The following is a 25,179-nucleotide window of genomic DNA, read 5'->3' on the forward strand; positions in this document are numbered from 1 at the left end:
CTTTAAATTTGACAAATTTATCGATCGAAAGTTAAGGGGATATTGCATGAATGATGGATAATGTTTTATACTGTATTGTTAATCGAGAGTGAATAAATGATAAAGTTCGACACGGTACATTGGAACAATTGATTTCGGTATGCAGGATATACAATTAAATATGTATCTTATTTCGATATTAACATTTAAACTTGCATACCGACTGAATTATAGATTTAATATATAATTATACATTTATATGATGTAACGTATTAATCATCATTCTACGATAATTTCTACGTTTCGTGACATTAGAGAATAAGAAGAAGAAGAAAAACATTTACACTAACAAAATTCTCGGAAATACCGATACAATATAATTTTCTCTTAACGCGATATAAATTTCCTCCTTCCTCTCGAGAAAGAAAAATAATCGCCCAATGGCATATTCCATTTACTCATCCTATAAGAATAAATCAAACCGATTGGAAACGCGCCCCCTCCCCCCGTTACGATTCATTCAAAATTCGATTACATGCCACGCTCGAATATCGCCGAGCTAATCCAAACTCGCCCACCCCAAACCTCGCACGCCCTTCCATCTTCCCCGAGAGGGCGAGAAGGCGAGAAGAATTGGCATTCCCACGCGTCGTCATCCGCTCGTCGATATTCTAAAAATGTTGCCGATTCGCGGAATCGCGTTATTCCACGAATCAGCAAGTCAAATATAAAATGACGTAAACCGCGGTGTTGATCGTTCGAGGTATTAAAATAGAATCAAAGTAGTTGCGCAGCGTCGTAAAAGAGACGTATCTTTCCTCTCTCCTTTTCCTCTCTCCCCCCCTCAAATAGAGCGGAGCTGTATGTTCGAGAAAATATTCGAATCTACGGATTTTCGCCCGCTTTTGAACGGTAAAATTTGATTCGAGAAGTGGATCTCAAAATTCAATAGAAGAAGAAAGATTTGCTTTGCTCGAACAACGGTACATATTTGAAACAGATGCGTAGATGCGTACAAGTATCAGCGGTCTAATGGTAATAAACACGCGTTTCTTCGATTTATATTTAGGTTACGAAGCTATATATTCGAATAACGCAACGCGCCGACTATTTATTTTTCGATCATCGTAACATTTATATCCGTTATAAACAACAAATTTCCTAAAGTATATACGAAACATTGATCGAGAAACGTTGAAATTTTTCTTTTCCAAAAAAAGAAAAGAATTGCTCCATGCGTGATCCATTATCTCTCTCTCGACGCATCGAAATTTCCACAAATAAATAATTCCCTTTCGAATATTTTCACGAATAGGAGGAGATCGAGATGTCTCTCTCGTTTGCAAATTTGTTTCGGCGAAAAGAAGGCGAAAAGAACCCTCCATCTTTCGATTCTCTCTCTTCGAGAAGAGCGGGTCACGGGAAAAATGGAAAATCTCTTTTGTAAGCCAGCGCGTGTTTCCGCTTCTGCCGCCCGCTTATTTTAATATTTGAACGAGGCGGAACGAGGCTTGGCGGGAAAAGCGTTGAAAGCTAAAAGGGAGTTTGGCGCGTGTGCTTTCAACGCCACGGAACCGTGGACCGATTCTGTGCACACGGAATCCCTGTATCGTTTTCGCCCCGATGATCGACGGTTCCACGATTCGATTATCTCGCGGATATCTCGCGCGTTTTCCGATTCCTTTGGATTCCGTTTTCGGGCTGGAATTTCTTTTCTTGGTTGGAACACGTCCATATTTTTTTGAGGAGAGTTTTGAAAGTGGATCCCAAAACGCACGTTGTCATCTCGATTAAGGATAGTTATAGAATTTAAAGTTCAAATTGAAATTTTTGTATGCTTTATTATTGAACGTTTCCAGCAACATCTATTTCATGATTGGTATCTATTTATTTTTTTGTTCAATATATATATTTCAAATATTTTTTGTAAACGTACAATTACGTATAATAAAATATATTCATTCAGCTAAATTTTATTCATTGTTTTCACTGGCCAGTCAACAAAGAATTAATTTTTTAATCAATGTTATTTTAGATAAAATTGTAGCTTGATGATTTTAATAATTAATACACGTCGAAATTATTATTAAGTTGTTTAAACGATCGAACTGTTTGCTGAAATTTTGAAAATCGAATTACAGTTCAACTATAGTATAAGAATCTTTTCTTTGCGTTAAGAAAATTGATGAAGTAACATTTCAACTCTGAATTGGCAAGCGTAACAAATATCATTGATTAAATTATCCAATTTCACGTGCAACAATTTAATAACACATTCGCCGACGCAAAAACGCTTTACTTTCATAACCTTTCATAACAAGAAAGTTAAAGAGAGAAGAAGTCGATATACGATAAACAATCGGGCACAAACGACGCACAAATGCGCGGCAACAATCAATTACAATGTGATACGCAACTATCGGATAATTCGATACCGGAAACAGCTTCGTCCAGACAAAGCGACGTGATTAAATCACGCGGATACCTGATTCACGTGCCGCATGTACGTACACGCAGATCGCACACGTCTGTCGAGGGTGTGCACGCGCGCGAAATCGACACGCGTAAAGTCGGAATTCATGGACGGACGACGAGGGGGTGGAATCGACGATTCGAAAGTCGGAGGATTCCTAACCACCAACGATGGATGTGTCTCTGCGCGAGGGGAAAAAGAGCGGGGGGAGGAGGGTTTCAAAACCGCGAAATCGATTCCGCGTGACGAGTCAAATGTCAATCTATCTGGTTATTTCGTTCGAGGTGTCAAACCGTGAAGAAAAATGGCGGGGGGATGAGTAACGAGTTCTCCCGCATTCTCGTTACACGGCTTCGCGAAAGAAATGCCTACGATTTATTTCCGAATTTTCCCGGGGAGGGGGGAATAAAATCACGTATTCGATCCCTTATTTGTTATCCATACCCAATTTTCTCTTTCTCAACAAGATTGTTCGAAACAAAATTTGCTACTTTTAGTATCGTCGTTTCTCGCCAATCAATTTCGAAACAGTTCCTCTTCATCTCCTTTCTTCTTCATTCTTTCTATTAGACTTTTCAACGAAACTCGTTAGAATATTTGTATAATAATTTCCCATTTTTATTACCACTATTCTTTTTCCTTTCTAACGAGTTGCCTCCTCCGTCCAGGATATCACTGGAATCGAATCGGTGGAAAACAAAGCAAAGAGGGTTAACCGCGGAGATCAACAAAGAAACAGGAACTCGGTTTCTCCCGGGGGGGGAAGGAAGTTCGACTGGAAATTAATCGCGGCGGAATTTCGAAGCGCGGAGCATCGTTAATGCGAGCTAAATTACGAGCACCGAATTAAATTCGCCGGGGCTAACGATATTCGGTGGCACGAAGAGGGAAAGAGAGAGGGTTGGCTTCGCTCAACCCCCGTTTTCTTCTTGCCACGGCTCCATCGCGGCAGGAAACTCCAGGCTTCGAAATACAAGATGCTAATTGCTAAACGGGGATGTACCCCAGATTCTAGCCGGCTTATCCCTCCTCCTCCTGCTCCTCTGGATTTCGCTCAGCCCTCCCTCTCGCCCTCATTCTCGCGGTCTTTTCGAAACCCTTCCACCCGCGAAACCACTGAATATTCAAACCGGGGCGTGGAAAGGGGGATAAACGCAACGCCGGTTGCGCTTTCTTCGAACGACGACCCTCGAGACTAAAGGGATATCTTTATTTTCCTTTTCTCGTGTGAGAATATTTCGTATCATCCTCAAAACTGATTATGAAATTAATTATTTTCTAGTATTGGTCAAAGAATATTTAACGAATATCTTTGGTTAGAAATTTGTATAGATAGTTGTTTAGTTGGAAAAATATTGGATGAATATCGTGGAAGGGAATTTTTTCGGCAATTTGATCCAATTACCGTTACACGGAGCTAATTAACAGAGTGAGTTTGCTCCAGTTTAAGATGAAATATTCGTTGGAGAAAGAAGTGGCAGGAGGAAAAACGCAATTATACGAGTTAAGAAATTGTAGGACAGCTGCGGCCTTACAAAGGGCGTACTAAACACCTTCTGACTTAACAGGGAAGTTAAACAAAGATTTATACTTGTTCCACTCTGAACCGCCATAAATCAGGCAAAAGGGCACGCGTAGCTGCGAAACAACTATTTCTGTTTATGCCCCTCTGTCGTGCCTTTCGTACAATCGAATTTATCTCTTCCTATGAATGATATATATATATATATATATATATATATATATATATATATATATATATATATATATATATATATAAAATGATAAAAATAATATTCGCAACGATAAAACAATTGTCGTGTAATTTTATTATTATATAATAGAGCGAAAAAAAAGGAAAACGTCCAAATCGATTAAATACGCGAAGTAAAGTCAGACTTGACTTTTACCTATTATAAAGACGTGTTTCTATTGAGCAACCATGAAATTGCTTCTCACATTAAATGACGTAGCGTAGCCCCTTTCTTCTTGCCAGCTCGTGAATAAGAGCGGTCGATTCACTCGAGCCGACTTCCGGCAACCGATTAATAGATCGATTTCTTTTAATAACCGTGGAAGAAAAGGTCTTTTACCTGATTCCCGTCTCTAATCGTTTCTCCTTTGAAACCGATCTGTTTGCCCTTCCAATTTCAATTTTAATTTCTTCTCACTCGGCAAATTTCCTCTCCGAATCTCGCATTTTCTTATTCTTATAATTCAATCAACTCGCGATTCTCGGACAATTCGCCTTAAAAAAGGACAACAATCAATTCGCGTCAAATACGACGAATAATTTATTATTTCGCACGAATATCCAACGTTGTATCGAGCGAAAGGTTAAAACCTTTCCGCTTTCGCCGTCCACGCGGCGATATTATTGGCCCCCACGATAAGAAGAAGCAGGTTACCTCGAGTGGCACCGGTTATTACCCTATCCACAGCGGCAACCGAGCCTTTATCCGCCTCGCAATGAATCACACGTAGCCGTCGACGCTCGTTGTCTCTAAAATACCTCCCGTCAGTGGCCCGTAATTGGCCGTTTTCGTGTTCAGGAATAATGTACGCGAAACGAGAACCGTTTCCCGGCCAAATCGACTCTCGTTACTACGAAGAGACAGGATGAGGATACTGATGAAAGGAAAAACGGCGGCAAAATGTATCTTTAGCGTGGTTCTTATCTATTACGCGATCGATAAGTCAACCGATACGTGGGATTTAATCATTTTTATAAATACGTATCGTAGAGCAACAATATTGAAAATTGTATATCAAAACGATGGATTTAAATGAATTATTCGATATTCATGTATACTTATAATAACCTTTTACGAGTCACGATCGATCGTATAAATCTTCTTCTCGATCGTTCGAGCATCTTTCGAAAACGCTTTAACGCTATCTCGTTGTTAATTTCCATAATTTCCACGAAACGACGAAACGATTCGATATAAATATCTCGAAAACTGAGCTTCGACGACGACCAAGAGCCACCTTACACTCCAGTAAGAAGAAAAAGTTGTTCGGAATCCTGTCCTCCGTGACGTTTATTTGAAAAAAAAAAAAAAGAAGAAGAAGAAAAAAGGAGAGGGAAAAAAGAAGGGAGAAAAAATCAAAAGCAATGTCGATGAGAGAGCGTCACACATCGATGGGCTCACCGTATAATCAACGGTATTGAAAACAAAGCGGCGAGGAGGAATTGCGAGAGTGGCGATGGTAAGAAAGGGTTGGGGAGCGGGACGGCTGGCTCTATTCCCAGCGCGAGAACACGCATCTCGTTAAGTGAGAACAAGCGCCGCAAAAGGTACGTACGATTCGCCTTACGGCCTTCGGGAATGAAGCCCTAAAGAAGTTAAGGATTCGACGGAAGGCACGAGGTTCGAGGAACGAACGAGCGCCGCAAGAACGTAATTTCTTAGGCTAGAATCTCTACCGAGTAACGAAGTCGTTACTTGTCGGACAAAGTGGCCAACCCGCCTCGCTTTTGCCTCTCGAACCTTGCCTCGGTGCGCCGGGTGTCTAACTTCCTTATTTTTCTCCTCTTTCTTTCGTCGATCGCCGGAAAACGATCTTCGCCAGATTCTACGGAAATTTACTTTTTTTCTTTTTTTTTTAAGAGAGAAAAAGTGGATGTAACTTTGTAATTAAATCGATCGATCTTTTGACGAGAATTTAATTTGAGGTGGTTCTGGTGATTTATATATACGAGTGTATTTTTTTTCTAAAAGTGAGACGTGCGCCTATTAAAGGAAAGTTGAATAACAATTGTAATTAATAATTTATAATTAGTAAGAATTATGGTAATAAGAGAAGAGAAAAATAGGTCAGTGGAACTATTAATAAAAATGTAGAATATTAAACTGGATCTTTTATTCCGTAATCAAACGTATTTTAAACGAACGATCTATTCATAACATTTAATAGATTCCGATTCTTCCGAGAATTGAATACGTGTTTGTAATCGATTCCTACTTTGATAAACACAAATGATCACGTACAAAAACTACGAAAATTTGGACTAATATAAAAAAAAAAAAATTCAAGGACGAAAACGATAAATATTTAAAATATTCTAAAATTTCGAAACGATGTTTTCTACAAATATATTTGATCATTTAACGTTTTTTTTTTTTTCCGTTTCGAGAAATAAAATATGCCAGCGTTTTCTATCGTTATAAATGAAATATGTAATTGGAGATAATTTTCTACTTCTTTTTTTTTTCTTCTTTTTTTTCTTTTTTGTAAAAGGAATTATACATACGAGCATAATCTTAACCGTGTATTAATTCAATATTAACGTCGTACGTACGTATCTACATATCAAAGTCGAATAGGAAAGATAATTACAACGTCATTATTAGCAATTCCGACATATAATTTAAAACGAATACTTGCTAATTAAATACACACACACGCGCGCACGCACACGTATACAAAGAGAGATATACGCATGACTTCTAGAAACACATACGAAATGTTATAATTTACTTTTTCTCTTCGCATGTTGAAATGTAAAAAAAAAAGAAAAAAAACGCAGGAAAAAAATTGTGCAAAAAATATTTAATAATGATAATTCGGAATATTCCTCCGACTCTCTCGTTTTTTACGTACTCTTCACAATAATAACAGCTAAAAAAAGAAAAGGAAAAAAAATCATTTATCATATATATGTGCACATAATTAACATAACACTTATTATTTCGCGTAAATCGCATATTTTACCGACGAGTTATTAAAAATTCATTAAAAACGAGGAGGGGAAAAAAAACCATGCAGAAATATCTTTTCTTTCTCGGGTTAACCTACTTGCCTCTTTTGATTCGTTAATATATTCCTTTAATTTAATGCTTTTAATTCGCTTTTCCGTCGTTATCATTATCGTGCAATGATATCGTGCGATTCGAAGATAAAATATCATTTCAATTTCACGTGCATGAAACAACAATCGAAACAATCAAATATGTAACGAGATATGAAAACGTTCGATCAAACTGCTATTTAAAGCTGTTCGAAACGATTCTCCATAATCTTCGTTCACGAAAGTAAAAATTAATTTCTCCATTTCGATCGATCCTTACGACTCTCTCTCTTCCGATAATCGAACGAAATCAAAATTTTATTCTCTCAGTCTGCTAACAACAACAAAAAAAAAAGAAATTTCGTTCGAGAATAAAAACACAACGAAACGATTCTCCATTTCCACGAAATGAAAAAGTGTTGCACGGATCAATCACAACCTCTCTCTCTCTCTCTCTCTCTCTCTCTCTCTCTCGTGATCGAAAACGAAATCCCAACCCGAGCGAAGGATTAAATTATCTCCTCCTCCTAATCCTACGCTTCGAGATACTCGACGCTACTCCCATAATCCTCCCGTTAAAACGTAGTAACCTAGAGAGGAGCGGCAACAGAGTCGCTTTTGTTTCCCATCCGAAGCCAAGTAAGAAGTTGAAGAATCAAGTTCGGTTGCCTGTTTCTCGCACAATCGTTCGATTGTCGATCAATTCGACGGGGGAAAATTATTAATCTGGCCTGTAGGATCGAATCGAGGGAGGAGGACGACATTGTTATAAAAACGATGGAATTTTCTCATGCACTCGCATCAATTTCCGCGTATAATCGCGTTCGATCGTATTCCACCCAGTCGTCCTCGCAAATGATCGCTAATAGCGGGCGGTATAACTCGTACGAAGGTTCTCAACCGCGCGTGGGAGACGCGTGGGCGTCGCATTATGCAAGCAAATTGGCCGGATCGCGGCTGGAACTACCGGCTTCTGTCGCAGCACTTCACGTGGCGAGCGTCTCGAATCGAGACGCCGAATCCCTTTTTCCTTTCCGCGGAATCGTTGATGCTGATGAAAGGGGAGAGGACCAGGATTGAGAACCACTGGCCAAGCTTGTGGAAAATGGCCGCTTGTTTAACCGTGAGCGCTTCGCGGTTGGGACACGGTCGAATTGCGAATACGGGCCGGTGAATACTGTGTAATTGGGGATATTTGGATATTTGGTGGGGTGAATTTAGAGAACGGAACCGAGGGGAGCCGAGGAATAAAATTAGGGAAAGCGGAAATTATATTTCGATGATTTCGAAATTGCACGACAATTGAGAAATCTCTTCGAATCCCTTTCTTTTTTTTAAAGAAACCATCAATTTCCAATTTTCCTTTTGATTATTTAAAAAATACTCCAAGCCATTACCATCCACGAAAAAGAAATAATACATCATTTTATGTATTATAATTTCAAACGCCATCGTTGGCCACTGACATTTCATCAAAGTTATTTTTTCATATTCTCGTATCACGAGAATCGACTCCCATTTCGACAAATCAAAATCGTGCCGATCCTCGTCCGCAAAAAGTTGAATTTTAAAAACCACTCGCACCGTTCCAAAGGGCCAAAAAGCAGGTGCACGCTTTCCCCCTCGAAATTTCGAATCGTTGGAGAACGATATCCCATGAGCGAATTAACATCGAATAAACGTTGCCGCAACCGGTCCCCGCGAACCGGAATCGCGGATTTCCAATCGACAACACGTCCTAGAACCACTAATCTTGGCGGGAATTGGCGGGCTCGCGCGAGAGGAGAGGAGAGGAGAGAACCGCGAGAACTGGAGAAAGATAAATAGACGGAGATATCCCTCCGGAGGGAGGGGGAGGACGAGGATTGGTCACACACGGAGAGATTAGTCGTAAACGCGTTTGTAATCCGGTGTAAATCCAGGCGATTCGTCGTAAGTCCATTAACAGCGGCGGAGGAACACGAGAACCGTAGGTGCACCCGGCGGAATACCATTATCAGGCCGGTAAACAAGTTTCTCCGGCCGTGGTTCAACCCGCGACGAAATCGAGTTGTCCGACAGATTTCCAGGTATCGCTTTCTGGCTTCGATCCAAATCCTTCGATTCCTCGCCCTCCGTTTCGTCCAGCCGATCCTTCTTTGCGACCATTCGTTTCCGATTTCGCGGGCTTCGAGATTCGTGAACGTTTTTTCGGGGAAAGCAAGAAGCTTCCTCGAATTTTAGAGATATTGTTGTTGTTGTTGTTGATTTTTTTCTTATATCGTACCGGTAGAAGAGTTTTTTGAGATTTCAGGTGAATTTGTGATAAGAAGAAATCTATCTTTGGCTTGTGTTAATTATTGGAATTTTGGAAAAATGTGTGTTCGACTATAGGGATCGATAATATTTCATTACAGATGAATTTGAATACAACGATAACAATCTTTTCTTCTCTCATGAATCAATGAAACTTAACGTAACAAGAATTCCTCTTCCATTATGAATAGGACTTCTTAATTAAAAAAGTATCGATCCATATCTACAATATACGAAAGTATATACACAGAAGTCCAAAACAATTCAAACTGTTTCCGAACCGATCCTTTCGAGGGAACAAGAGATGTACAACGTGGACGTACTCGAATTTACGAGCGACAAAATTTTCGTCGCCCTTCCCCCCCCCGTGACGATGTTTCTGGTTGCCAAGGGAGAGATCGAGGGCCACTTCCAAACAGTTTCCACGATCTTCGCTTCGCAAATTCCGCGGTAAACACCGGGAAAGTTGGTGGAAATATCGTGAAATTCTATCAGCGGGGAGAGGGAAGAGAAGGATGAAAGTTGGCCAAGTTTGCAGGGGCGAGAGGGGGGAAAGGGACATTCCGAGTTTTGGCGAGGAACCGCCTTCGCGATCGAGCAATCGGTCCAACTCTATCGGCTCTCCATCCGATAAAAGAGAAATGCAGGGTAGAAGAGATATCTCGAGATCGGTCGAGCGACTCGAAAGCCACTTTTGTCCTCGGTGAAATTTCATCATCTGGCCCCGTGTTGACGATTTCGCGTTCCATGATACAACGTTTCGTTCAAAATCGATCCTTTGTTCCATCTTGAAATTTAAACGTTCGAGCGGGCGAATTTCGATCCTCGCATACGGAATGCAACAAGAGTTTGCGGGAAGCAAACTGATGGATTTAATGGAAGTTTAAAAACGATTCGACGTAAATTCGAGAAACGAGAAAGTTGGTGGAAATTATATGAAAATATTCCGTAAGATTAATTTATTTCCTTGTTTAAAAAATTTCTTTTTTCAGAATATACGAATACAGATAGTCATTTCTCTTTATTTTTTCTTCTATCTGAACGATAACTGATTTATTTACTTGCTTAAAGATAAAATCGAAAATTAAAATATCGTATAAAAATTGCAACAAATTATCGATTCGCAATGACACCACGAAAACTCGGATTCCTTTCTCACAATGGCCTGTGTGTAATCGTTCGATTAAACGGCGATCAAATTGTGGGAGAAACTCGATTAATTCCGCGATACGGGATCACCTTGCTTCGGGTCAAATAAACTCGATCGAAAAATAACGTTCGCGGTTAATAAAGGACGGCGAGGAATCGCGATAGATACAAATTATCAATAACAAGTTGTTTACACGCTTCAAACTCATCGATTTAGCCCGTGGATATAAGCGAGAAAAATATTATTTTCCCGTCACACGCACGAGGCAAAATAATTGCTTCGATCTAACTAACTGCACAACCGAATCGTCAATTATCCTATCCCGTCTAATAATATCGATATTACTACCACACTCTAACCTTTACACATTTCGTAATTAAATCTCCTCGTATTCTATGGTAACAAGCGATACAGAGTGTATATTGTTAATATTATTCTCTTTCAAGAGTTCAAGAGTTCGATTTCTCATTTTATCACTCTCGAGTTTAAGTCGTTGATAATGAAATATCTTTCGAAATTGAACAAGCGTACGAATAAGAGATTTTAAATAAGAGAGTTTCGAAAAAGAATTGAGAATTCGAAAGGTGGAAAATCAAGAATGTTCGAAATTTGTGAAGGAATACGATGATTTGATATAAACAATTAGAATACATTATTTAATTTAATCGTTAGAAAATTATATAGGACATCGATCGATACGATATACACTCGCGAGAAATATAATCTACCTAAAATACGATACACGTTTCCTGTGGCTGATATCGAGGTATTGCGAACCCATCAAGGAGAGAAGAATCTCGTGTTTCTACCTACGATTTTCCGCCATTACCAAAGACCTCGACAATATAATATATATATATATATATTAGCATAATAGTATAATTGCAGTATAGTTATTGAACAAAATGGATGAAAAGTTTCGCTTTTAAATTTCTTATCGAATCGAGAACGATTAATATAATCCTGTTAAAAAAAATCCTACTCGAAAAAGAGAATTTTCCCCATCGTTGAACATTCTCTATTCACTAAATATTATAGAACAATTGATAAAAGAGGATAATCGAATATTCCAATCTCCTTATACATCTCATCAGATTTTATAAATAATTCGTCCATTCCGTGCGAACGTGTCAAATGTAAATAAATTGCATGGCGTTTCGACGCGATTCCTCCGTCGAAAACTCTGGCATTGGGCGCCGTCGTGTATCGAAAATCGATGGAAAGGATTGATGGACGGAAAGCGTGGCGTAAGTCGGCTTAATTTCGTGCCTCGATATCGAGAGCACGCGAACGCTCTCCTCGATGAGAACACTATTTATAAACGAAACCGCAGATGTCGATTGACTTGATTAAGACGTATTATGCTCCACCGTGCGTTCACGAACACGGTGAGAACCCCTGCTTGATTGGACGGATATAAATGGACAACAGAGTGACAGCGGGGAACGAGGCTGACCTTGTGAATCAGAAGGCAACCTGAATTTAATCCTTCAGGGCTACGAGACCGTACCGGACGAGCAAATAACAGTAATAATAACATTGCATCGGTCTTTGCGTGTCACGTAACTGCGCGTATAGATTAATACTCGATACCGAGTCGAATCTTTTAAAATATGCATTGGTCAGAGAGAGGAATTTATTTTTCTTTCTTTCTTTTCCTCATTTGTTGAAAAATTGTTGAGATTTTTGTTTAAAAATTAATCAACACTGGTTCATCCTTTCAGAGATATTTCATTAGATTTAATATCTATACTAGGAAACGTTGGCAAGATCTATTGCGCACGATATGTTAACGCTCGAATGCCGATTGAAAATTATTTGCCGTTTATCGGTCAGAGATTGCGAAATAAGGAAATGCATGTGCAACAAGCCCCTTCTTCGTAATTACGATTCAGATACAAACGTTGCGCAAAAATATCGATTCTTTTGAAATTATCGTATTTATTAATAATCCCTTTCTCTTGGGAAGAGAAAAGATGTCCGTTAATCGAAAAAAATATCATTCGAGGGAAGAGAGAAAGAGAAAAAATCACGGACAAGTTTTCTTCTATTCGAATAACGGCCTAATCTATGTAATGATCAATTAAACAATTAATTTGAATTTCATGACTAGTACACTCCGCGGCATTTGCTCGAAACCCATTACCATTATTATTATTATTAAATACATGTAAGGCAATTACCGAATCAATGAAATCAACATTAATTGCGCATCTGCATAATATCACTGCAATAGATCCGGCTTTTGAATAAACGGACTCTGTATGTAAAATAATTGAACAAAGGAATTCCTTTCGATCTTTGATCCGATATTCTTCCATTATTCGATTTAAGCCTTGATCATTTCTTTTTTTTTTCTTTATCACAAATCATGGAGTAAACGAAATTTACTCCATCCACGTACGTACATTTTATAAATATATATATCAGATCACCATACTTTTAATCTCGGGGATGGCGATAAATTTATATTTGCAAAAATTTACCTCGCAAACGTATTATTGCACTTTTTCAAGAAAAGTTGTTGACGGCCAGCCCGATATAAATTAGAAGAGAGTCGTGAATAACGGACACTTTGTTACTTCAGCTGGTCGAGCCGGCTTAACACGCTTCATTTAGCGGCAATCACAGCCGAGTTGAGAAATCGAGCAAATACTCGGCTAATTAATACAAACGACCGTCCTCGCGAGCGACGATACGCATCTCTGAGACTGATATATCCAATTTTCGCCCTAACCCCCGTCCCTCGATTTTATCCTCGCGTTCGTTTCTCGAACGAGGACGGGCAATAATTACGTATACCTCTGTAAATAATCTCTCGGATGGAACGGAACAGCCGGATAGAATAAAATCGATACGTAAATCAATCCAAAATCGAAATCGAAAACGGGGCCAAGAGTCGAACCGCAGAGATATCGAATTATTATAACTCTCTGTTTACACATTGAACACGTGATTGATTAATTTCACCGCGTCTTGTTTCAACGTCTGGAAAAAATTTTATATAACGCATCCGTATCTCGATTATATCACTCCCGATTAAATCAATCGTCCATTCCTTTTTTTTTTTTTTTCACGAACGGGATCTGTCGATAAATTAATTTCAATCCGCGTCGAACGATATTTAACCTCGGTTGAAGAACGAACACTGATTTGCATGTGTAATACATTGACAAAAAGTTTCGAAGTAAATAAATTAAAGTAAGAAAAGAGAGAGAAAGAGAGAGAGAGAAATTGAGCAAAGTGATCGTTTAACGTTCGATTTGCATGAAGCGTGCAGTTGAAGCGTAATAGATTCAGTTTAGTTTTATTAACCGTTTCATTTATTAAGCGTCATTGGTAATAAATTCACAAATGATGTTGATTGTTGATTGTTAACAATCAACACGAATCGCCACGAATCATTAGCGAATCCTCTTCTAGCGCGAAAATTTTCCAAAAGATAGAAAAACTTTCTCGAAACGTATTCCCTTCTATCGAACTTTCGAACTTTTCCTCGGTCGTACACCTCGCCTGGGAAGCAGTCGAAGCGCGTCGAAAACGCGTAAAAAAAAAAAAAAGAGAGAGAGAAAGGAAAAAAAAATGCGGCAAAGTTAATAAACCGGTCTCGTAAAAACCAAGAGCGATACGTCGAACAAACGCGGCAAATATTCGAAACATCTCTGACGCTCGCCTGTCTATTTCGCAATGATATTATTACAACGAGCGCGCGGATACAGTTTCATTAATTACGGAGCGTTCACGATGCAACGATAGATAGAGTGTATGCGTGCGTGTGTGTGTGTATGCGTAAGAGAGAGAGAGAGAAAGAGAGAGGAACATCGTGGTCGATTTTATCGTGCGCGACGAGATCTCGCCGGTGGAAAAAGACGGAGCGAGAATATATATCCACGGTATTTCGTATCCGCGCGAATGTTTAATTAATTACCAGAATGTAAAATGAAAATTAGCATAATGCGATTTTAACTGTGTCGCGTGTATCAAGCGGGAGAGCGCTTGTTCGGTTTCAATCCGGTCAACCCGATCCAGAAATATGAAAATTCGCCAATTTCGATTTCCCTCTCGTTTCGTACCGTAACCGATAATCATCCCGTCCCAGTTCACGCGCAAATAGAAATTTACCAGTCGATTAACGGCTACGGTTATTTCGTTGCAACAACCTCCTGCGGTGATTGTAACATTTTATTTTTATTTCTTCTCATTTTATTTATTTACATTCAAGATAGGAAACTTTGAAAATTTGTACACGTTCTCAACGGATGATGATCGACAAATTTTTCGTTTAAGATATTTCGTCGTGAATCGAGAGAGTTTGCTCGCCGGCAAAATGGAATGCTTGAACGAAAAGATATAAACGGCGGCCAGATTTCGTCAAACTTGCCACCGTAAATTTATTACGTCGAGCAGTCCATCGCTCATTGTCAGTCCATTACCGTCGAATCGGGTGAAACCGGCGGTGACGTGGCCAGTTTTCTTCTGATTGTGAAAGAATCGCGCGCGATCAATCGGAACAATTAACATTCTTTACATGCCGCCACCGAAGATCCTCGCCACCGTAATTTATTCCCCTTACGTTCCCTCTATTTTTTTTTCTCCCTCCCCTCTCTTCTTCTTCTTCTTTCCTTCTTTTTTCACCCGATATCAAGCAACACGGACGAACGTATAACTTTAATAACCACGTGTCCGCCGTCTAAAACGAAAGGCCGCTTTCGAAATATTCAAATCAAGTTTCGTAGAAGCGACACGCACGCACGCACGCACGCACGCACGCACGCCCGTCCATGGAAATAATTACGGCGGTGACGAATAATTTATACGTAAACGCCCGCGGCCAATCGAGCTAACGTCCATCCTCTCGATCGGCATCGGTATGATAATCGGATATTATTTGGATCGATCGACGTTCCGACCCCCTCCTTGGCCGATAAAATACGGCCGAGGCCCGGCCCGTACGAAGACATTGTAATCGCCCGTTTAAAACGGGCTACGAACCTTCCCTGAAAAATCCCTCCGCACCCGCTAGGTATTCTCCTCCAAATAAAATATTTACGATTTTTTTCTTTTCTCTCTTTCTCTCGCCTACTCGATAAATATTCAACGACGAAATATTCTTTATTATATATTCGTACGGTGTACAAGGTGTTTCGTTTGGTTCGTTTGATCCTAAAACGGATAGAAATTTTGTCTGAGCTGATGTGTATTATTCTTGTGAGAAAATATTGATATAATTTTTAAAAAAGATAGGAGTCGAAATTTTGTAACAGATATTAATTAGATAGAACTTCAAGCATGTCTATTGTTTCACGTATAAAGGATAAAAAAAAGAAAGAACGTCATACATGAAAAAAAATATTCCACTTTCACTTTTGAAAGAAAGAAAAATTTTTAAAAATTTCAAGAGACATATATTTAATATTTTAATAATAGGGAAAAAGTAAACGCATCGATCTTCAAAGAAAGGAAGAAAAAGAAAAGAGAGTGAACGAGACTTTAAAAAAAAATCGTTAAAAATTCGCTTAATTTTAAGAGTTATTAATCGAACCAGTTTTTCTGGAATATCCCGTCTTGCGTAAGTCGAGACGTCATTTCATCGATGCTCAACGGAATCGAGCATCGAACCGCTCGAGAGGAGAAATTTCTTTAATAGGAAAATTACATCTCGCGTTTTATTTACGGAGGTACGGTTGAAATAATCGTGTTTTGCGAATTACGATACATTTATGACCGCCTCTCCTGCTTTTCGGGAAAGTTATCGTTATATTTACGTTAGGGGGGGAATTTGTTGGCGAAAATTTGAAGGTAACTCGCGTTAAATGGCGCGGCGTAGGTTGGAAATTTTGTCGTCGGGGTATAATTAGAAAGTTGGCGGGCGCGTACCTCGCCGAGCCATTAAACTATAGTTAAATTAGACTGTCACGTCGATTCGAGTCGATAAAAAGTTTCCACGATTGTTAGATTATGATAGCTCGTCACGATACTTTACTTTCTCGTGTATGGAACAGAGAAAGTAAAGTTCATTCTGTTCGCGAATATATAACCAAATGTTTTAATCTTCGATTAAAGGCGTAAGTTAAGTAAAAGTAGGTTTCGCTTCGCGAAGAGAAAATTTTTATATTCTTGTGCGCACAATTAGTTTTTAAGTCTATTCTATTCAACGCGAGGAACGATTGTTCAATTTTTCTATCTCTTCGATCGTTCGATTAACAACTTGATAAGTAAGAAAAGTACGTCGAACTTACTATCTGTCTTCTTTTCTAGGTTAAAAAAAAGAAAAAAATCGCGTTCAATATAGAAATGCTGATTTATGCTAACGACTAGTTACGAAATCACATCTCGATTTCCTTTTTTTTCACAACTCACATTGTCCTCGGGCAAAAATAAAAAATATTCTCGCGTAAACTGATGATAGTTGAAAATTAAATATCCAATTTGTATAATTAATTCTCGAAAAGATAATTCGGTCGATTTATTATCATTTCGAAAAATCAATAGTTAAAACAGAATAAATTGAGATAAGGAATCAGCTTATAAACGGATTATCTTTATCAGAGTAAACACGTGAAAAAATATATTTTTTACACTAATCCAACTTTCGATCCAATTTAAAATTTGATCCAATCTAAAATTATACGAATACATTCGAGGGTGAAAGTTATCATCGGAAGTTATAATCTTATCTTAATATCTACTTGAAAAAAATATTCTCAATAACTTTACTCCATTTTCACACCCGAATTCTGGATTGAAAATCAGAATTAAAAAAATTCTTGAACCAATAATATATTTCCAAAAATCTTCCAAAAAATCTTCTCAAATTTCATATATTTCCACCTCAATTTAAAAAACCGAATCAACGAATCAATCCAACGAAGAAATCCACTCCTTGATCGATCATAGTTCTCAATGAAAACAGGTAACAACCGTCACCTGTTATTTACCAACTAACCCAATCCTGACAATTCCTCGATTCGCTCTCCGCACAGTTAATCCAACAGGATCCGGTTGGACCGCCCATGGTGGCCGGCATAATTGATGGGCCATGGAAGAATTATCTAATGAGGATGCTTAGCCCAAACCGAGTAGTCATCTTCCACTAAAGTAAAAGATACCTTAAGAGCCGTTTTTCCTTGCATGTCGCCACAATGCCTAAGCACTCAGCTTCTTCGCACGCATGGAGGAGAGACGTTTTCGCCCAGAGATTTACAATGACGTCCGCGATAATACGCCGCGTTGCGTCGTACTGCGTCATCGTTCGTTGCACCCTTCACGCCGCGCAACAACCCTCTAATTTTACGATCTCCTTCCACGATGTTTCCTCTCTCTTTCCTTTTCCTTTTTTCCGATTCGTTGCACGACGACCCTTTAATTTCGCGATCCGCGCCATTTTGCAACACGCGGAGAGATCCTTCCTTCCTAAATTTTTATTTTTATTATTTTTATTTTCTTCTCTTTTTCGATCGTTATCCATCGCTCGACGGGTGCAACACCGCCGCTCAAGTTGTTTTCAACCAACACGGGGATGTATAATTGGAATGGATGGGGGGGAGGGGGATGCGCCCGTGGATTACATATGTAGATTTTCACTTTGAAGATAAATACGTGGAAGTGGGAACGGGAATTTGATAACGTCGTTAACGAGACCTTTGTTATCTATGCTAATGTTATTAGGTCGTCGCATGCGAGGGAGGGAGGGAGGGAGGGAGGAAGAAGTTGTGTTTCAAGAGCTTGTTCATTGTTTTTCGACAATTTTCGAGCTCGTCGAGCTTCCCAAACGACACCGAGTTATGTAATTGGAGTTAATGGTTGCCGAGTGAATTTACGCATGTAAATTTTTTTCCTCCCTTTCGAGATATGGAAATAGAGTTTGTTACTAATAACAACACACATTTTCGTTATCTAACGAGAAACAAGAATTTATCGAATTTATCTCGAGGGAAGGGGGCAATTTAATCTTCATTCAGTTTTAAAGAAATCGCTGTAAAAAAATGTGTGTCGCGTTATATATATATAGATTATCGTTAGACGAGGAAAGCAAAGGTTTTCTTAGCTGTCCGAGAAAAATTGATAACAACAAGATATTTATATCTTTGGTTATAAATTTCCCGCGATATAAATCGGAAATCAATCGACGCGAGGCAGAGGCATCTAGGAAGGAAAAAGAAAAAGAAAAGGAAAGAAAAGAAAATATTATCGGTGGAAATGGATCTCGAGGAGGAGGAGGAGGAGGAGGAGGAGGAGGAGGAATGCGTGGGCGTGCGTAATCGCATACTTGTTATAATTGATCGTTACGGTTCATCGACTCGGCGATTGTCCAGTTAACAAACGAATGTTCGAATCCAGTTTGTTTGATTTTCTCGCGGGGAACGTGAATGAATGACCGCCGATAATTTCGCGGAGAATTTACCGCGGCTCGGGTTAGATCGTGTAACAGTTAACTAACAATTTATTGCGACATTGGATTAGATTCGTTTCGCTTTTATGACGACAGTAGCCGCGTAACGAGACCGTGATCAAGCATTCGGGTCAGAGAGCAAACAGAATAACTTATCTAACGGTGTTTACGATTTAAACTGTACATCCTCTCTTACATATATATAAAACACGAATTGAATGTTATCGAAGTCGATGAAAATCTTATTTTTCCTCCTGAAACTTAACGTTCAATGACGCGCAACGTGTATAAAATATATTTTTTTTTCGAAATATCGAACGAAATTACAGTTCTTATTAGTTTAAATGCTTTTTCTTGTACAAGTATGTTTAATAATTTCGCGTTAATAGCGTGTAAGAATAAATTATACGATCCACAAATGGATTGTAAGTGAATCGTGAGATAACGAATGTATTATAATGTTTGTCATGTTATAAATGCTTCTTCTATAAATAAGTTTTAAATTTTGTAATAGCGTGTAATTGCGGGGATCGATCGAGTTAAGTAAATTGTAAGATAACAAAGTGCAAATACTTTATCGTATCGGGTACGCGTCTTATTACGCGTATAAAATGTCAAACTGTTACCGTTCATTAAACCAGATTTAGTTTATGAATTACGCGGATGACGAGGGATGGCCGTATCGATTAACAAGATTAATAACGGAATATCCATTCTGGTTGAAGCACTAATGCCCGTAATGGATAATTAATGTTCAATACTATCTTTCAACGGTATTACGTCTATGGTCATCGATCATCCTTTTATTTTGATAACACGGTTTGTTTCAACCTGTACTCGACCAAAGTTTCCAATATATATATTATATATATATATATTATATACATACGATGGGTCACCGGTGCGAGTTACGTCACGCGATATTTATTATTAAATTATCCGCGAATGACACTCGAAACCGCGCCACGATGCTCGATAATTTCATCCCCCGTTAAAGCGGTTGTCACTTTCGTAAATTAGGTGCCGAGTTATTTGCAGGGGGGGAGCATTTTTCGGCTGTTGCTCTCCTGCAAGTTTCCAATATGAAACTGAATATGAACTATGAAAAGAGAAAAATTTCCAAAATTTGCCGAACAAATACAAATACAGAAGATGCTCGTATTGACGAATTATCTTCATAACATCTTGCAAAATACTTCCATTCAAAGCAAATAACCGATTGGCAGTGTGCCCATCGTATCCTGGTGAAAAGATTGATTTCTCAAGGACAATCTAGATGGAGAGAATCGGGGCACGGTGGTGGACACGGTCCTGAAAGGTGGTCTAAAACGAAATTACGAGGGACACGACGGAGGATTAGTCGAAGAGGTAAGCGGTTCCGTCGAAAGGCGAGTCTCTATCCGAGACTGGATCGTTCCTCGCGTTACCTACCTAAGGAAGGGGACGAATGAAGTGGACAGGGAAGAGAGTGAACCGATCCAATTATACCCCTCCCCTACAATGGGATTAGCCCCTGTCCCGACGACCTCCGTGTCCTCGATTCCAACCTCAACAACGCAAAAAAGAAAAGAAAAGAAAAGAAGAAGAAGAAAACAAGGGAGGGGGAAAGATCGGTAAACGCGTGTCGAAACAGTTGGAGGGCGAAATCCTTATCGCCCTGTCTCGACCATTACGCCGTTGATCTCCTATCAAGGTATTAGATGATCGATCGAGAGAGAAGCAAATCAGAAGCTTCTCGATTCCCTGGGCCGGCGTCTCGTCACCTTTTCTTTTTTTTCTGCCTTCCACCTAACTGGTTTCCATCGCTACCGACGAATTAGGAGATAAACGATCGGGGACGAGGACTATAGCAAGTCTCTCTCTCTCTTTTTCGCACATACACACACACAGATTTAACGAGGCAAATGCGATTTGGATAACACGGAGCGGGACAGATTTGATCGGTGGAATATCGAATGATTCCTCCAGGGAGAGAGAAGGAAAGAGAGAGAGAGAGAGAGGTTTTTCTGATTGGAGGGATTAATATTAAGGGTGGTGGGGGAGGAATCTTGGAGAGCAGAAGGTGTTTCTTGATTGAATCGGGATCAAAGGGAAGATCGTTCCATCGGTAACGATGGGGAGGATAGAGAAATGGGAATAAGGATGGGCTGATTGTTTCTGATTGTTTCGAATCTTTGCGGTGTTCGATAGAAAAAGATAAATTTTTGAAACGAAATCTCTCTACTGATGATGAGTAATTTAATTACATCGGGCTACGAAACTCGCATGCATTTGTTTAAAATAATTTAAATGAGAACGGGATCTTTGTTTCTAACCGCAATTTCGAAAATAAAACTTAAGTTAAAACATACGCGGAATAACAGGAGTAAACGCGTCAATTTAAGCGTTACATTCATGTATTCAAAATTATCCAATTTCGCCGGCTTCGGATCCGACCAACGAACGAAACACGAATTTTGACGGGGGTCCGATAAAAGTAAGTGGGAGCGGTATCGAAATCCATTATTTATAAACGAGTCAATCTTGTCGACAAAAGCGGCTTTTCCCTCGAAAACAGGCCAAGGGGAAGAGAGAGAGAGAGAGAGAGAGAGATCCCCCAACAGCATCGAAAAACGCGCGAGAATCCTGGTCGATGTTCGGGGACTGAATTTTTCAAGATAGGGGCGAGGAAAAAGATGCTTTGGGGAAGGAGGAGATGTAAGACGAACGAGAAGAAGAAGGAGAAGACTTTAATCTTCTCTGGTGAACGATGGGGAAACCTCAATCCCTTTTCGTGCCCTTCGATCCTACGGCTTGTCACACCGAGCCGCGTGATTCGAGACATGTTATAAGGAGGGAGGGAGAGAGGGAGGGAGGGAGGGCAAAAGAACCCACCACGACAGATGTTCCCCTCCGCTCGAGAGGCCACTCGAGGAGGAAGAACTGGTAGCCATTTTAATGCCCTCTCGAATACCTCCTCTCGAACCGGAAAACAAACGTAAAAATAATCGTTCGGTATAATGCGATCAAACGGCATAAATAAACTTCTCTCTCTCCCTCCCTCCCTCTCTATCTCTCTCTTCCCCTACTCGATTCCTCTCGAACTCGTGCATCGAGTAACCACTTAGATATTACCTGGATATTTAATTAACCGAGGCCGTAGTAGTACTCCGGTTGTATCGATGCTCCGTCCATGCCTCGATTCTTTATCGCTATTAATAAACGATTTTTACCACATTTCCGGTCGGTTCGACCGGAATTCAGAGGAGCAGGAGGAGGGGAAAAAAATATCGGTAGGGGTCTCTGTGGAAATTCTCCATTCACGAAACCGGTGCTATTATCTCAATGACGAAGAAAAATGTTGCAAGATCGTGGGGAGGGGGATCAAGGTTCACGGATCCCGCGTTTATCGCGTATTTCGTTGTATTTCGAGGCGAGATTTTTTACACGGTCCTCGATGAAGAACAAGAAACATTCTTTTTTTTTTTTTCAAGTTTATCGATGACACGTGCAATATCAGTCGGGATTTTATTTTAAGCGAACGTTTCACGCGTTGCCAAGTAGGCCAGTCTTTCTAATCCGATCAAGAGAGGACCCCACCAGCCTTTCTCTTTCTCGATCATTTCGAATCAAGCAAGAAAAACTTTCTAATCGACGACTGACAACAAACAAAATCATCTCAACCCTCGTTCAAGGGGAGGAGAGAGAGAGAAGGAAAGAAAGAAAGAAAGAAGGAAGAGAAACGAAAGGAACTAACGATCTTCAAACACAGAAAGATCACGAGTCCCTCGCCCCATCGTGCACCCTCGAAATTCACCCTCGAGGGTTGCACAACCATATATTTTAATTTTAAATACCGACGCAGGCACCCTCGAGGACGGGGGTTCGAAAGACGAGCGAAGACCGGAGGAAGCGAGGAGACGCCTCCTCGGAGGGAAAACAAAAGGGTGGCTGGTAACGCGGGCAAGGAAGGTAGCCGGAGCAGCGGCAACCATAGACCTGTTATTAAGGTCAATGGGCTTGAAATGTTTCCAACCGTCATGGTCTTTAAGGCATGGCCACTCTTGCGCCGCGTAAATATCCACCTTTCGACCGCCTCTCGCTCTTTCTCTCTCTCCTCTCGCGCAGGACAGGACGGCTCTCCCCTTCGTTCCACCTGCATCCTCTTCCTCTTCCATCAAACGGCGTTCATCGATCTTTGAGCCAGCCTCTCGCGGTAATTGCACGTAATCACACCCGTGGCTATTATGAGAACGACTCGGGCAGATGTGCGTTTCTTTTCTTCCCCCTCTTCTTTCCTCCTCCTTTCTTTCGACTCGTTCTCCTCGTCCACCCTTTCTTTTCCTTCCACTCTGTTACGACACCCTTTCGGATTTGGAAATGTTCCCGTCGAGAGATCGAGAAAAGATATGTATTCATTTGATCGAGATGAAAGATTCGACAGATTGTTTCCACTTTTTTCCGCGGTTACTTAAAAAGGGGAGGATAGAAATCTTTTATTTTTTAAAATTATTGCGAGGGGAAGCGCAATTATTCCATAATCGAATTTTTCCTTTCTGCCTTGCTACATAACTTTCGATTTGAAAATGTTTCCAGCACGAGGAAAGAAAGAGAGGAAATCAATCCGATATTTTCGTCATTTTCGTTTAAAAATCAATTTTTCCACGGCTATGAAGAAAAGATAGAGGATTCTTTCGACGATCATAAAATTTAACTTCATTTATTTATTTCCCCCTCGATGAATTTCACTCGTATCGCGAGAATCCTATGGTAATTTGTCACCTCGTTATGGGTAAACGTTTCAGGTAATCGGTGCGCACAGATTTTATGGTCGGGCCGGATGTTGCTAGGATCGATCGCTTCGAAAGGAACGATCCTCCTTTGCTCTCGATCCCTGCCGTTTTTCTGCCGCCCGTTTCCTGCGGATTCCTCGAGCCGAGAGGAATCTGAGGCGGGGGAAAGAAAGGAAAAAAGAAAGAGGGAAAGGAAGAAAGAAAAGAGGATGGCACGCACCTGCTGCTGCTGCTGCTGCTGCTCGAGAGCTGTTTTCTCGTCGTAACGACGTCGCCACCGATTACGCGGAATATAGCAATTTGTCGATTTATTAATCCTTCCATTAGGGAAGAAGCTTACGAGCTTGCGAATGAAAAACGAATAATTCCGAGGAGCGGACGGAAATCGATGAGGCGGAAGGAAAAGGTAATGACGAGTTTATTCCTGCAATCGAGCAATAAAATGGAGAGGAATAACCGCGTTGCAATCGATTAATTGAAGGTAAGAATCTTTCATTTTGTTCCAATTATCCAATGACACTCCAGTATTTCCAATTCCTCGTAATTTTTAAAACCAATTTTGTATTTCGAGTATATATAATTTAATTACAGAATACGCAAGAATCGAAGAGATTTCATTCATCGGGCAAGCGAGTTTCCAAAAAAATTTCATTCTTATTTATATTCAAATGCGATACATGTGCTTGATTCCTCGTCATTAAGAATCGATACACTTTGAATCCGTAGATCGTACCGTCGAACAAATTACACGCGAATACCATCGCACAATGGGATATTCACGTGTGCAACAAGCGAGAGAGGAGAGCTTGTTAGAATCGGGGACAATTAATTCGCCGCAGATTATTACGTCCTGCGAGCAATCGGTGTATACATCGATATAGGTATATATACACGCCGTCTCCTGGCACGGTTACTGTCTCGCTGCCAGATTAATTATTATCGGGTCGGATTATTACGGTGCTCGAATGGGTGGTCGGCCCTAACCGTGCCACGAACATCGCTCACGCGTTGTTCGATGGCTGTTCGACACCGTTAACGGGTCGAATGCCGAGCTCGATCCGTATCGACGATTCGACGCGCAGGCCAGCTGGATCCCGGGCGTCGAATATTCGCGGCGGATGTAGATCGAGGGAAGGGGAAATGGATCTTCTGGTTCGTAAAAAAGTTTTACGACACGGGCCAATAAACCAAGTTTCGAACGAAGTAATAATAAGATCTGTTAATTAAGGGTTGCTCGACAAATTGCGACCACCACACCTTGTTTCCTTCAATTTCTTTTTCTTCCTTTCGAAAATAAAATAAAATAATAGAATAAAAAAGAAG

General features: G+C 40.1%; 1 protein-coding gene across 5 annotated transcripts in view; it reads right to left on the reverse strand.

The window, feature by feature from the left end:
* The window catches only part of LOC408801 (protein split ends), a 313,466-nt gene that overhangs the window by 198,732 nt on the left and 89,555 nt on the right, over positions 1-25,179 (reverse strand). The window lies entirely within an intron of this gene.

Source organism: Apis mellifera, linkage group LG4 (assembly GCF_003254395.2).
Source record: "Apis mellifera strain DH4 linkage group LG4, Amel_HAv3.1, whole genome shotgun sequence".
NCBI lineage: Eukaryota > Metazoa > Arthropoda > Insecta > Hymenoptera > Apidae > Apis > Apis mellifera.